This window comes from Falco naumanni, chromosome 1 (genome assembly GCF_017639655.2).
Source record: "Falco naumanni isolate bFalNau1 chromosome 1, bFalNau1.pat, whole genome shotgun sequence".
NCBI classification, from domain to species: domain Eukaryota; kingdom Metazoa; phylum Chordata; class Aves; order Falconiformes; family Falconidae; genus Falco; species Falco naumanni.
Window position 1 is genome coordinate 29,641,249 of NC_054054.1, and position 12,471 is coordinate 29,653,719.

The window sequence follows — 12,471 nt, forward strand, 5'->3', positions numbered from 1 at the left end:
ATGGATGCTATTCGTTCATCCAGTTTTACACTATTAACTGATTTTCTCAAATTAATTAGTAAATGTTGTCCTTCAAGTTTTGGGCCAGTTTATGTTTAGCCTTGATGCATGCATTAATGGGTTATTAAAACCTGATAGTGCCTTAGAAAAAAGGAAAAGCTGTAGTTCATCTAAAGGGGCTAAGAAGCATATTGCTAAAACAGGCAGAAAATGCCTCCAGCAGAATTATCTGATGAACTATCAGAGATGGAATTTGGCTATAACTCAACTTGTCTCTGTGCACTGGGAAAGATACTCCGAACTATATCTGTGCAATAGAAGAGGCTGTCCAGCTTATTCTATAATTATATGATATTATACCTTCTCAAGGTATAACATGTCTGGGCATTACTCTTTAGATTATATTTTGTGACCTTTCCTTCCTTGTAAAGTCTCTGACTTTTAACGATCAAAGCAGATGTCATCTGCAACATTTTTCTTGGCTTTTAAATATCCTGTTGCAAGACAAGGTAAAAAAGATGGGAAAATAAAATGCCTCTTACCATTATTATTATTATTGCTTATTTAAAACCAGACAAAAACAAAAACAGGGAAAAAAGGAAATTACTAATCTATTCTCTTTTAAAGGAAATTTTAAACAACTAACTTCTGCATATTTTCAAATATTCACATTCCTCAGTATTCTGTGTGCCTGATTACATATGCAAGATCTTGTTGATTATATTTTCTACCAAGGATCAAAAGTCTGGGAAAACTACTGCCCAGTGTCTCTGGAAAAAAATTCAGTGACAGTGATGTTCAGTTCCAGGAAAACAGATTCTAACATTCTGACTGTGTGCTCACTTCTACCAGAAACAACAGTTCCTCTCAGTCTGTTAAAACCGTAAGTATTTGAATCAGGTCTGTTCAGTTCATTTGACCTTAACTTCTGCAGTTATTTTCTTGTCCTAGCTTCAGACCACCACACTCAGAGATATTTATGTGCCTACTTTGCAGAGTAGGCAAGCTTTTTTTTTTTGTTGGATCTCTGATTCTTATAGATGACATTTAGTTCTCAAAATGTGCACATAAATTAGCTGGACAGAACACATCCTTACATCGTTGAAATCTTAAACTTCATGTGTACCTATGATGCATTTGGAGGACTCCAAAGACTCAAGACACCTTCCAATAATGAATTTGAGTGTGGCTAGTATGCTTAATTCTTGTGGAAACTTTCCAAACAATAATTTTTCATTCATATAAAACAGCTATAATGATTTAATTTAAATCTGTTTAGATTTATTAATAGATGAATATAAAACTACCTTTATATTTATTAGAAACAAAGTATTTTCTGTTTACACTATTTCTGTCTTGGATTGTTGATGAATAATTAATTTTGCTGCCATGCTAAACAGAAAGTTGTCTTTAAATCTGAATCCTTACTAGTGAAAAACAAGAATCCATAATTCTTGCATCATGAGAAATACAGCTAGCAAGGAGGATTACTTTTTATATAACAAGTGCTCAGCACAGGAGCATTAGTGAAAAACCAGACAGTGCATGGGAGAATTCTAAAAGTAGTTCAGCAGGGTTCCCTAAATGGATAAAATTAAAGTGAACCATATGGAAAAGGAATTCTGTACAAAAATTTCTGCAGAATCTATTTCAGTTTCAGAGTCTTGAATCTCTGTTATGAAGGAATTAATCTATACCTTCTGTTCACCCACTTGCAAACTGATTTTCTCAGAGATCTGCTACCAGTATGAGGGAGCTTTTGAAAATATACATGGCAAATCACGAAGTGTTGAAATCTAGTTAGGAAACACAGCATAACTCTTACACAATGACACATACCCATGTATTTAAAAAATCACATTAACAGCAATTATTAGTACACCTATCTAAGAAGATATGAGTCACGACACAAAGATTAGAAAGGTAACAAATTAAAAAAAACATGTAAAAATAAACTGGCATTTAAGATTTTGTGTACAACTATGCAGACGCACACATACTATGACACACACTACAACATTTTGTGAATACTTATTTCCCTCAAGCTTTCCTATAAACATGTTAGATGAATTGTATTATGCCAGTTTTGCTACGTCACTAACATGCAACTAGTTTATTTCCAACATTCTTTCTAGTCACCTGACACCTGGGAGAAATAAAAAAAATCTCAAAGCAGTTATTTAGGCTGCCCTATCCTCCATGACTCCTTGCTGACTTTGCCTCTAAGGTCCTGTCACTCTGAAAATCAATTTAATCCGGGCACACTTGTGATATTCCCCCTCTGACTCTGAAATCTATCAAGTTCACAGCAATAAGGAACATCTATGAAACCAATAAGACAGGTTTGCATGGTTGACAGTCATGTGTATAAAGGTTTTCTACTCTATACCCTTATGCATGATAGAATTCTCCCTTTTGTGGAGGGCAAGCTCAGATTCTTGATACATCTCTCTCAACAGTGGGGGGTGGGGGGTGGGGAAGAAAAAGATTTTATTACTATAATAGGGGGATAAAAGCAACTTTTAACAAAGAGCAAGCAATGATAGACTGTGTTTCTCATAGGAAATTCATCAAGATAAGGGACAAGACCTGCAGATAATGAAAGCATGTATTTCTGTTACAGCAATTTACATAAACTGTAGGTTTTGCTCATTTTTTTTGCTTCTTCCAAGCAACGGGGACCATCAGAAAGCTTTTTAGTCATGTTTGCAATCTCTTAATGTCCTAAAATAAGTTACAGTGTACACTGGAAATTAACAAACATTTAAGTCACTGAGACATTAAGATCAAATTTTACTTTCAGTATGAATTGTACCAGCTTACAATTAACCAGGTAATTAAGAGTTAACCAGGTAATTAACAGGTAATAGAGTAAAATTTTACCCTTGTGGTTTACCACCTGAGTTAATACACAAGATCTTATGCTTCCCCAGCATAATGTCCTCAGACTGCAAGTAACAGGATTGACAGTTTTAGTCATGACATCATCTAGGTAAATTACAAGTGAAGATGTTTGAGGGAGCTGTATTAAATAAAGACACTGAAATAAAACTATTTTAGTATATCTGTAGATGATGTTAAGATCTGCATCAAAACTGCTAAACTCCCTATAGGAAAGAGTCACAAGTAAATTCATGCCAACACCGTTTTTAAGAGGGAAGAAAAACCACTGGAGATGCAGTAGCCAGGATCAACTGATGAGAAGTAAATATCAATAAAGGAGAGAAGAAAAAAAAGTTAAAAAAAAAAAGTTAAAAGTTGTGTAACCAGAAGAAATCTGGTTGGAAAGAATAATTTCAACATTCATGAGGAGGCAGGATCAGAAGGGAAAACAATATGTAATGTTATTCATAGCTGAGAGAAAAGACTGCAACTGTTAAGCAGCAAAACCCCAAAGCACAACTTCTCTTGAAACTGGTGGCACAATGTAGTACATGCAACTGGCTGTATCAGGTCATGTTGCACAAAGCTATCAAATTCAAAAGCTATTTTTGAACACTCACTGCCAGTGGGTTGTTACCTACAAGCAGTGTGTCTTTTACTGTTATCGATGTGAAGAAGTCAGTGGCAGGTGTTCTGCTTCTGGCATATCTCTGCTTTAGGATTTATGGGATTCTTTTTCCAAGGAAGCTTTCATTAAATGCTGTTACAGCCCACTATGCATAGTCAACAAACAGAGACAGGAATATAAAAGAAGAAAACAATTTCTTCTCCCTGCAGATTCTGAACAAAAGAATATATTATCCAAATGCTTATTGCAGGGAAGAAAGATGCCTCATATGGTACCATTTATGGTTATAATAAAGAACGGATCTCTGATAAGACAAGCTGTTCATTAGAATGCCATTGGCAATAACAGTTAGAAGTACATAACTAGATGTTCCTGCCAGCCTTAAAGACATTCTGTGCTCATGAACAACCCTTAGGATATCCTTTCAACAAACTGCCAACTTTTTTTTTTTGCCTCAGGAAGGTATAGGTGTTCTGTACACTAAATATATGATGTGAAGAAATTTACTTCAGGAACACCCCGTACACAGAAATCAAAATGTAATTATTCTGGTGTGTATCTTTCAACTTCCAGAAATTTAATTCATACCCATAGTCATTTATCTAAAACTAGATAAATTCATTCCGTCAGAAAAACTTAGCTCCACCTTTAAGATCTGCAAGTTGTATATTAATTTTGTCTAACTGAATGACACGGATAGCATCAGGTTATTCCATCACAGCAATAAAATCAAATTCATTATCACACATGAAGTTGATAATTCTTTGTTAGCAGTTGTGAATAAGTATGTAATTTAATCAAGAGAATTAATTGTTGTCATCATAATGGAAAATAAATTTAGGAAAATGAAGTTCTAATGAAGTTTTGTTGTAATATGATTTCTGTAATGGATGTTTATTTGCTTTATAGGTTTGGTAAATGTTGAAAATAGTTATTTTTTTTGAGAAATGTCAATATAAATGACTTAAAAAATTATGATCCAAAAGACACGGATATTTCATTGCACACAACAACAGTGATTTTATACTACTTGCATAGGTAGATCATATAAAACCCTGTTATACAGAATTATGTAGTATATATTAAAGCTTATATTCAAGGCATGTTTAGATGATCTTTTGACAAGCAATCTTGCTCTGTCCCTGCTTTGAATTGAATGGAGATGAGACAGTGCTAATATGAAAACTGGGGAACATTGCTGGAGAACAAGCTCTCTTAACAGCAGAGACAACTGTGACAGAGATAAAAATTCAAGCCTCTTGTCCTGGCCTCTACCCCTTTCTCACTTCCCTTTTGGAGTTTTTTCCAGAGCTCGCTCTTCACCCATGCAGGCCTCCTGCAACCTTTGCTTGACTTCCTGTATGTCTACATGGACTGCTTTGGAGGTAAGGAAGAAATCCTTGGAAAACCCACCAACTTTCCTGGAAACTCCTCCCTTTTCTCCAGGATGATGTTCCCCTGGGATATGGGATTCTTCCAAGAAGGTCCCTGAACTGGCTACTGTCTCTGGAAGTCTAGGGTTGGGACATTGCTGTTTGCTTTGCTTCCTCCTCTCATGCATGTCAACTCCACAGTGCAGCTGCTGCAGTAAAAGGCTGACCCCAGCCTTCACATCCCCAACCAGTTCTCCCTTGGTTTTAAGTATAAGGTTCAATTAAGCACTTTCCATAAGCAGCTCCTTGATCTAGAAGTTACTGTCTGCACTCCAGGAATCTCTTTTGTAGGCAAAGTAGCATATGGAAGTGAAGTAGCATGGGTTAGGAAAATAGTTTATCTTAGATGTGAGCTGCTTCTTTCTTTTACAACGGGCAACAGCTCAGCATAGCCAATACACATTTACAGAAAGTTATGAGGCATAAAACTACATAGGTATGCCAAGAACTCTCAATAATCTCAGTGAATGTTTCTTATTGAACCTGATGATAAGAAACAGAATCCAACAGCTGCTTATGTGAAGTTACTAAGTAGTTTAAAAGGGGGAAAAAAAACCCACCACAAACAAGCCAATTTATTTTTTAGTTGTGATGCCAAGCAAGATAAATTCATCCAGCTAGTCGTACAGGCATAATCCTAGGAAGGAATGACTAGAAAAACAATGTATGAATGTATGTGTAAGAAAGGTTATGTGAGCCCAGATTAAAGTCTGATTCATGAATGCTGGTAGGTTTTCTGATTTCTTATTTTAGCATGTGTGAACTAAACCATACAGTAGTCGTGCTGAAATATACATATTTCAAGAGAAACATTTTTATTAGTTTATCTGTGCTAAGTACATTTAAGTATTATTTTTCTCAGCAGTTTATCACAGTAGAAGAATAATTCTCTTAAAAGTTTATGACAGATTATTACAGCTTTATCTACAAGTCTGTAAGCTGGTTTACATTAATTATTATTAACCTAAGAAAGGTATACAAAAAAATTCTTTGAATGATCCAATTTCTTTTTTAGTGCCTTTTTAAACTCAGTCCATCCATCTCTATTAAAAAGACCTTTTCATTTTAAGAAGTCCACTAATGACCTAAAATGAGTTTACCACTAACAGCATTTTATTTTCTTAGGAAAGACAGTCTTAACTGAAGGCAAGCTTTTTTCCAATATAACTAAACTATCTGTACAAGGTATTTTTCATATGCAAACTTCATTAGTTTATTTGCACAGGAAAATGTATATTTAGTGAAATGTCTTCACTTTAAGCAGGAGATCATCAAGCTTGTGCTGGTCCTATGGGCATGCATTTCACAGTCTTTAAGTTGCTCCTGTAGGCCTTCCTTCTTATGCATAGATGAGCTTTACCTATGTTTTAAAGAAGTTCCATCTTGTTGGAGGAGTAAAGCTGTCAGTTTGAGCTATAGAGTTCAGTTAAACCTTTTTGTCTATGCTAAACTATATAGACTCTGATAGTCTCATGTATAGCTGCATATAAAACTACTTTCTGCCAGATTATAATAGAACCTCAAAAATCTTCGATCACCATAAAAGCCCATAGATACACTTCCAACATTTATGTTTCAATTTTTGCCCAACTATTGTTTTGCATTCTTACGAATTACCACTAAGCTAATCATCAATTCCTTTGACTCCATTACAGGTATGCTAAAATAACACAATTTATATACATTAATATACCATTGTCTGATTTTTTATTATTATTATTATCATTATTATCATTGAATATTTATCATCATCATCATCAACAACAAAGCATGATTCGTAGCCCTGTAAATAGGAAAGAGTAAGATGAAAATACAGAGAAAAGAAGCATTACAATGACTAGAAAAGTATCGTCTAGTGTAGTACAGTCCTACATAGCTATTAAAAAAGAATAGAAATACCAGTCTTCCAATAACCATCCCTGAGCTAATTAAAAAAAAAAAAAAAAGAGGGGGAAGGAACATGCAACGTGCTTAAAAAGATCATTCTCTGATTTATATCAATGATGTTTCTTATTACTATTGCTATAAAAATGGTTGAAAACATTTCCTCTAGTTTGTTTCCGTTTCTAATGGTGGCATTGAACTAGGTGACTTCAATAACTTTTTTGTTGCAAGTGATTTTATGATGAAGGGGAGAGGGGAATCAGTAACAGTACCTAACAAATGCCCAGAGCAGGCAAAGGGAACTTGACCTTCCTGTTGAGCAAAAAGTCCTTTACAATAACCATTCATTTTTACTTTGAATTAATTTCTTCATATGTGAGTGGTTTACCTTGTATTTATTTTCATGCAGAACTGGAGGACAGCCAGTTGCAGGTGTGTGAAATGTAAAATCACTTGAAGAAACATGACTTTGCATTAATAAACTGCAAAACTGTTCCCTTGAATGATGGAGGAGAAGGAAAAGGGGAAGGGGAAGGAATAAAAAGAAAAAGAGGAAAAAACCATAAAGAAAAAAACAGGAAAAGAAAAAAAAAAAAAAAGAGAAAAGGAAAAGGGAGAAATGTAGAAGGGAAAGCTGAGCGAGAGAAGACATGTTCCTCAAGTTTACTTGATTCTTTGCTAACCAAATATAAAAAGAGATACACTTTTGAACACAGGTTGTTCAAGACAGAAATAATTGCCTAAATCAGAACCTCAAGTAAGGTTGTGATTCAATAAATTGCAGTTCATATTTGTAATGCTTGATTTTTGTCTGCACTGTAGGAATAATTCTGTTATTCTCATGGTTTTGAAAACTTCACCAGGATTTTCTGAACCTAAGTTTGCTAAAAGCAATGATAATTTAAATAATTGCATGTATGTGTGTGTATATGCTTATGCCTCTGTCTTCATTATGTATGTCTTCAAAGCATTAATTTTTGCTATGCCACTACCAAAGTTTGTTTACCTAAATACTCTTTTTTTCTTTTTTTTTTTTTTTTTCTTTCTCTTTCAGGAGAATACTGCAAAACAGTAATTAATTTCTGGAAAAATTCAATGAACAACAGAAACCTTACAAAATCAACATAACAGAGTAAATTCATACCTTTTAAGATATAGGACTTCTGAAGGAAGATAACAGCAGGTATAAATTTGCTTATTTTCAGGCTGCACAGGAGATAACATATTTTAATCAATCCTAAAAGTTTTTCTGCAAACCATTGACCGAGAAAAACTCTTAAGTATCATCCATATTTTCTTACCAAATTATTAACTGGATTTGCAAGTAAAAACCTAGCTGAGCTGTAGACTTTTAGCTAGTTTCTTGTCTACTAATAAATTAAAACATGTCCAAGTAATACTCTATGTTAGAGTTAGAGCACATCTTAGTAAACAGCTGGTATGGCTACTTGACCCAATCTATCTCTCATTCCCCCCACATAAATCTGTCTCAAGACTTGCTAATTAGAATGATGTGGGAATGAATTCCAGTAGACAGTTTGCAGGAAGACATGATGTCTTGAATATGAAATCACCTTTATTAGCATGGGTTTGGACATGTTAAGAGTGCTTTTGGACATGCTCAATCTATTATTATATATTTAGTCATAAATCTCACAACTCTTAATAGAATTTTACTGCATGTATTTTACCTTTATCTGCAGGAAATGCTCATCAGGCTTGTCTGAGAGATTCAGCAGTTGTTGTTTTTCTCAAATCGCAAAGGCAAATGAAACCTATTTCTTAATTTACTTTTATAGCATAATTCTATGATCTTAGACATAGTCTTTCCCAGTAAAATGATGTTCATCATCTATATATTATTCTATCTAATTGTTGATTATTTAGTTACCTTTTATTTCTATTGAATCTAAGAGACCTAGCCCAAGTAAAACATCATAGAATTACTTTTCTTTTTTTGTTGGGTTCTTTTTTTGTGAAATTGGATAATAATCATTATTTAAGTAAGAAATATGGCATTATTACTGAAAGTATTACCCACATAATATACACTCTGCTTTCTTGCAGATCTGCTTTGAGATCACAGCCACTGGATTCCTAATAATCTTTTGATGATGCTTAACACACAAACCAACAAAAATATGCATAAAAAGTACACATAACAGCTATTGCTTAACCAAATTGAGCATCCCTGCCAACAGAATTTCCACTAGATGAAATTTAATTGAAATTTGAATTAATGTTGACTTTTTTTTTTTTTTTTTTTCATCTACAACCACTTGCCAAAGAGTTATAGTTGAGTCTATTACCTAACGTCCACTGTCCATGTCAGTTGTAAAGTTTTGGGGTCTTTGGGAGTTTGGTATTTGGGGGGGGTTTGCCTTTGATTTTCCCTCCTGCTAGCAGGCAGCAATTTTTTGTGGTTGCTGAAAGGAGGCTGTTCCAGAAGAGTTTAAGACACTCTACAATGCTTGTATAAAGAAACATCTCAAAATATATCAAGACAGCTGATCAGTTTCATGTTAACTTTGCTATTTCAAGTGTCCCACTTACTATAGTTTTCTTTACATCACTGTACTTTTAACAGCACAGTTCAAATAGCTGGCTGAGAGCACCTATAAGAATTCATCTCAAAACTGTGTGCATTGTAAGCCATATCTAGACACTGTTGCCTGTCAGAATTTCCTTTCACAGTTTGTGTCCAAAGCTACACTGCCTGTCACCCTCTGCATGCCCGTCACATGCCCACTCATCTTTTTCATTTTGCTGTTTCCTTCCTCACAGGTTAGTAGTGCACCATGCTGTTGCTGCAACGCTTCTTCCATTCCTACTGTGCTTGCTATGTGATTGCACAATTTTATGCTACTCTGCTAAAAGAGACGTCGCTTCTGGTGTACACTTCTTTACACAGCATTTTAATATACTTTCTTTACTGACTGTCAGGATAGGTAAGGCCTATTTTTTTGCTTTGCAAAATTAGAAGTCAAAGAAGGAAAGGGGAAAGAATAAAGAAGTAGAATGTTTAGGTTTGAGACTCGCTGTATATTTTATAATCAATAACTATAATTTAGTGGGGATCCAATATTATTGTTAGTGGGAATCCTTCCCATCACAGAATAAATAATAGCATAATAACGAGCTTTCACTCATTTTCCTTTCTCTCTATTCTCCATATTCCTAAAGTCTATATTCAGTATGACCCTTTTTTTATTTCCTCCTGATTCTGTTCATCATTCCCTTCCACCAGCACGGTTCCCTCTCCTTCCGTGAAAACGTTATAGATAAATATTCAATAGTTATTCAAAATTACACATGCCTTCCACGAGACTTGCACATTATGCAAATGTCACTTTCTACCTGTTCTAGTGGCTGCATGTCACTTCTGTCCTGACTTTATAATAATGCAGCATGATTAGATCCCAGACTTTAGCTGCATAAGGCACGATCACTACAATGTTGATATGAGCTGAGCTGCCAGCTCACACATTGCAGGATAGCATTTCCTTGTAGGATCAAGATCCAGAAGTCTAAATCTACAAAGAAGCAAGCTGTGAGGTGATGTCTGGGAGATGCAGGGTACTTGACACACACGGTAGGCAGGAGGTGACATAACCTCAGAGTTCGGAGGATCCTGCAGTACTTAGACTCAGCAGTGGAAATCAAGGACTGACAGGCTAATCTTGTCTCTGGTACGGTACTGTGTGTAATGGCTGCTCAGTGTTACCTAGTAATGATAATATGCTTATTTATAATCTCTTCTGACCCAGGATCATGTCTATTTCTTTTATTATGTCTGAACATTAGGCATGAAGCATTAGGGATTTTTGTACAACAGCTCCCAAATAATTTTTCTGTTCAGTAAGCAGTATTTTTTCCTTCAGTCAATATGCTTCCTTCTTTCTCTTTGCTATGGGAACCATTAATCTGCATTTATTCTCATCAAACTGTGTTTGCCATCTTTTGTTCTTAGCACTTAGAAATATAACTTTGAGTGTTCTTCCTAATTCACTGGACCCAGAAAGGTAATTCTATTTGTAAAATGTGTGTGTAGTGGGAGGGAACACAAACCAAATCAATCTCCTATTGCTGACACAGACAGTTACTATAATATAAAAAAAAAAAGTGGTAACTGTAATAAAACTTCTAATACCTTGGTATTTCTTTCTCTGGTTCTGCTTCTACAGATCCATGTTTTATTTCAAAATAGTCTCACTCTCAGCTGTTTCTTGTCTTTAAGTGGTATTTGAACCACCATTTATTAATATTCCATAACACAGAGATAATTTTTGCTATGAAGCTTGGCAACTCCTGTCAATACCAACAAGCATTGTCATGACAGTCTCCAGAAACTTCAGCTAAAGATCAATCCTTTTTCCTATCCAGTGTTACACCCAAAATCTTCTTTACAGCCAAAGAAGAAACACACCCTAAATATATATATATATAAGCAAGATTACGTTGTTAGTAGGATGGAAATCTTAATGGTTCTAATTATTATTAGTCCAGATCAAAGTATTATCCAATATAAAAGGAAAGAAAAATAATAGAGCAAAAATCATTACACACGGAGTTTATCCCTTTTCTTGGAGGTGTGCCTCCACTAATCCTAAGCTTCTAGGTTCTCAGTGTGGTGGCTTCATTCTGGTGATAAGGTTGCGGAGGCATTTACAGCAAGTCATCAGCATCTAGAGTGCTTTGTTGAGAGGAATATGGTATTCATTACTGGTTTCTTCCTCCCTCTAGGGTCCACTTGGGGCCAGTTTTGTATGTCTACTAACATGCTTTTAGATTTCTTTATTTTCTTGTTGGTCTGCAGATCCATGTTAAATCTGTATTTGCTTCATATAATGTCTTTTATGTAGTTAAATGCTGTTTCTTTGCTCTCTTTACTACCCCTAAAAGCCAGTTTCATCCAGCACTAGGTCTGCAGGTTCTTAACTGACCTGTGCTGCATCTCTTATCATCCCATGCCTGTGCTCCTCTATGTCACATCAGCGTTTCTGCTTCTCAAGGCCTTTGCTATCATGTCTGTATTTTGCTATACTACATACTTATGTTATAATTGTAAAACTCTTGTGATATAATACAAAGATAACAAAATTTAAAACATAAACATACATATAACTGTCTACTTATTATATAGTGCATGCCGTACCTTTTCCAGTTTCAGAAAACTCTCTGAACGATTATGAGTCAGCTTACATGTGACTCCTTTCAGGTCCATAAGCATTAGCTGCAAGAACATGAGATGAATCTTCTTGGCCACGGTGCCCATATAAGCTACACTGCTTCATGCCACAGAAGAGAAGCCATTGTTCTGTGTAAGAAATGGAGAGAAAAGAGATTTCTCTTTTTCTGCTGCTCAGTCAAGACCGGTGCCACATGATCGGAAAGTGGAGGATTTACACAGCAGAATACATTTCAAAAAGTACAGGGAAAAAATATACATCTGAGGAGACACCCTTTAGAGCACGGTTATTTTTTTATTTTTTTTTTTTTTACTTTTGACATTTTGTTCTCACTTCTCTATTTCACAATTTACCTTCTTTAAATTCTTGAACATATTTTCTGAGCTGCTTGTAAGTCCCTGTTTTTTCCATAAACATTTATTTTAGACTTTGAAAAGTACTGGGCAAGTAAAAA